Source organism: Helianthus annuus, chromosome 16 (genome assembly GCF_002127325.2).
Source record: "Helianthus annuus cultivar XRQ/B chromosome 16, HanXRQr2.0-SUNRISE, whole genome shotgun sequence".
Lineage (NCBI taxonomy): Eukaryota > Viridiplantae > Streptophyta > Magnoliopsida > Asterales > Asteraceae > Helianthus > Helianthus annuus.
Window position 1 is genome coordinate 85019070 of NC_035448.2, and position 3817 is coordinate 85022886.

The window sequence follows — 3817 nt, forward strand, 5'->3', positions numbered from 1 at the left end:
CTTCAATACCCAAAGGTATTGGATGGCGGGGATCCAAACTCTTTGACCCCCTCATAAGTTAACTACTATTAATACTATAACCCGGCTATTTAGGACTGTGTCTCTGCTGACTCAGACTACTTAGTCGAGGGTAACGTCACCTTCAAAAGAGGGGCCTACCATAATTTGCATTAATAGCTTAATTAATTATCTTTCAATAATCCGACCCTTTAGGATTGTATCCTTGCTGACTCAAACGACTAGGTTGAGGGTAACGTCACCTTCAAAAGAGGGGCCTACTACAATAACTAAGATAATCTCTTAAACAAGTGCAAAAATGCGAAAATAATCAAAGGTTACACTATACACGAGTCGGATCCAAGTGATTCATCTTTTCTATCTGTTTTATTTTTATTTTTCAGCATTTAGTTAGTTTTATTTTCTTAGTTTAAAAATCTTTTCTTACATTTTGATTTGATTAGACGTTGAGGATAAACCGGTACTAAAAGCTCTTGTGTCCTTGGACGACCTCGGTATCTTACCAACACTATACTTCATCCACGATGGGTGCACTTGCCCATATGTGTGTGTAGTGTTAGTAAATATCGTGTTTTATAAATTTAAAACTTGGCTAAAAAAGGTGTAAAAAGGGCTTAAAATATATACCTAAAACATATACACACCCACACGCATCAAGGGTGTTTGAATTGGGTTAAGAAACGAAAAGGTTTAGGCTCAAAGGGGTTAACTAGGGGGATTTTGGGTAGGTGGTAAAAAAAAGAAAAATAATGGTGTAGAAATAAAAAGGGTTAGTCCTAATGCCTCCATCATTTACTTACTCGGGTTTAAGTTAGTAAGGACCGAGAATGTATCATCGTGGCAAGTTCTAGAGTTGTAAGAACCAAGCGGCTATTCACACAAGAAACGAAAAATGAGCATTTAGTTTAAAGATATGTATTTGTATGCTCAATAAAGGCTCAAAACTCACTTTTGTGGGAATGAGTTTTTATGTGATCAAGTATATATAATCAAATTTTAACTAAGTTTGGCATGTCGTTTCATAATTTTCTTATGTTGGTTCTTTTTATCACGACGCTATCGGTTGTAAATTTGTGAAAATATAACCTTTTTAGAATTTTCAAATTCCCAACTTAAACTTAGACAAGTAAAAAAAAATGAAAAAATTTTGAAAAAATTTGGGGTGATTAGCGGTTCCAATAGAGTTTTGTGTAAGGCTTGTTAATTAGGACTTGCAAGATTCAAGGTTTTAGCATCCCCCCCCACACTTAAATTACACATTGTCCTCAATGTGTCCCAAAAATAAGTTTTTAGGTTGATTGAATGTGTGAAAAGGTTTAAAAAAGCAAAATTTTCTGTTACTGGGAAACTGGACACGGCCCCGTGGTGTCCGGGCACGGCCCCGTGTTCAGGTGCCAGTAACAAAAGTTTGTAAAAAGAAACAGAAGCCTGGACACGGGGGCGTGTTCAATGAGCATGCCCCGTGTCCAGTTTACCTGAACTGGGCATTTTCTACAGATTGTGCAGCACGGGGCCGTGTTGGGCGGGCACGGCCCGTGCTGAACTTGCTGTAACGAAGAAAAATTTGTCGGATGGCCCTGTTTTCGTGCATGGGTCGCTGGTGCAAGTTTCCCTTGTTATCCTTTACCATCCCGGGTGTGTTTTATTCCTGAAAATTAAAACTAAACTTGAAAACATAAAAATTAATCTAAACTAAACTAAGGATTGTTCCGCATAATGCCTCCGTGGTGCGCCACGTTCATAAGGGTCCTTGGCTAGACCCAAAGCCTTGTCATATGTTACCCAAGGGGGATGTTTTGCATCCCATGCTACACCGTCGGAGAGCATCATCCAAACTTGAGTCAATGACCTTCATGTAGTTGATCGGGTCTTCGTCTTCTACTCTTTTTCCGACTCCAAACTTTACTTCCTCATCCCCAACCCTCAATGTTAGTGTTCCATCATTCATATCTACCACTGCTTGGGCTGTAGCTAGGAATGGCCTCCCTAGGATGAGTGGTACTTCGGTATCTTCCTCCATATCTAGTATGACAAAGTCGGCCAGGAAGACAAATTCGCCAACTTTGACCGATAGATTTTCAGCGACACCTTGTGGATATTTGACGGATCTATCGGCGAGTTGTATACTTATTTTTGTAGGACTTGTTTTTCCTAAGCCGAGTCGATTGAACATTGATGAGGGCATGAGGTTGATGCTTGCCCCGAGATCTGGTAGTGCATTACGAATGGGAGATTTCCCAATCGAGCAAGGAATTGTGAAGCTTCCGGGGTCAAGCTTCTTTCGCGGAAGTTTATTGAGTAGTAAGGGGGAGCACTCTTCGCCTAAGTTAACTAATTACAATGATTCAATTTTCCTTTTATGAGTGAGGAAGTCCCTCATAAATTTTGAATATTTAGGCATTTGAGTTAGGACCTCAATAAATGAAATATTAACATGCAATTGTTTTAGTAAATGTTCGAACTTTGCGAATTGCTCATCGGTCTTTTGACGTATTAACCGACCGGGTATGGAACCGGAGGAGTCTTAGCTGGCTCTTGAATTGGTGGAGAAGCCTTCTCTTCTTGGGGCGCGAGTGGAGTTGGTTGTTTAGATTGGCTTCCTTCAGTTGGTGGAAGTGGAGCATCTTCAGGACCCACGGTACGGTTTCTCAACGTTATGGGATGTACTTGCGCCTTTGGGTTGGTTTCGGTATTACTTGGTAACGAGCCTTGTGGTCTCTCGGAGAAATTTTGAGCTATTTGATTTAATTGTTTTTCAATGTTTTGAATGATAGCTTGTTGATTTCTAAAATTCGATTCCAATTATTGAAATCGATCCGAGATTTTCTTTTCGGTATCGGAGATGAGGCGAGATACAGTATCTTCAAGCCTTTCTCGTCCACTTTGTTGTTGAGAAAAAGTTTGTGGTTGTTGAAAGTTAGTGCGTTGGTTTTGTTGGTTACTACTATTGTCGGGATCTCTCCAACCAAGGTTAGGGTGGTTACGCCATCCTTGGTTGTAGGTACCCGTTGGGGGACCCGACGGCCTAGGTCTATTATCAATGTAGTTTACCATTTCCGTTTGATCATCTAATTCTTTCATACAACTCCAATTTTCATGTGGCCCACCACACCCTTCACAAGACATTACCGAGACCGTTTTTGCCATTTCTAAGATTTATTGCAAAGAAGTGCTTTCATCAACCTTATGGGCGCCCGGGGCAATAGATTTATTGCTTCGGGGAGTGTGCCACTGAAAATTGGTTTGAGCGATTTCCTCAATTTGATTATATATTTCATTTGGGCGACGATTACCTAAAAGTCCTCCGGAGCTAGAATCAAGTGTTTGTCTAGTGTGTGGCAACAACCCATTGTAGAAAGTGGATACTTGATGCCATACAGCAAGACCGTGATGAGGACACTTTCTTAGTAGCTCCTTGAACCTTTCCCAAGTTTCATATAAGGATTCCCCATCCTCTTGTGAATATGTATTAATTTCAGTCATTAATTTAGCCGTTTTAGCAGGGGGGAAATACTTATATAGAAACTTTTGGGCTAGTTCATCCCAGGTGGTTACTGAGCCAACTGGAAGGGTATTAAGCCAAGCCTTAGCTCGGTCTTTAGTGAGAATGGAAACATACGAAGGCGGATGGCGTCGTTTGATGCCCCATTGATCCGAAAGGTATCACATATTTCTAAGAAATTAGTAATATGTAGATGAGGATCCTCGTCCGCAAGCCCATGGAAGGTTGCGGAGTTTTGAAGCATTTGTATCAAATGTGGCCGAACTTCGAAGTTGTTGGCTTCGACATTCGGTGCAT

The 3817-nt window shown here is 40.8% G+C and overlaps 1 non-coding gene across 1 annotated transcript; it reads left to right on the forward strand.

The window, feature by feature from the left end:
- Positions 1-3400: 3400 nt before the first annotated feature.
- Positions 3401-3507, forward strand: LOC118488768. The gene has a single exon (XR_004885303.1). It is a non-coding gene; the product is annotated as a small nucleolar RNA R71 (small nucleolar RNA).
- The last annotated feature ends 310 nt before the right edge of the window (positions 3508-3817 follow it).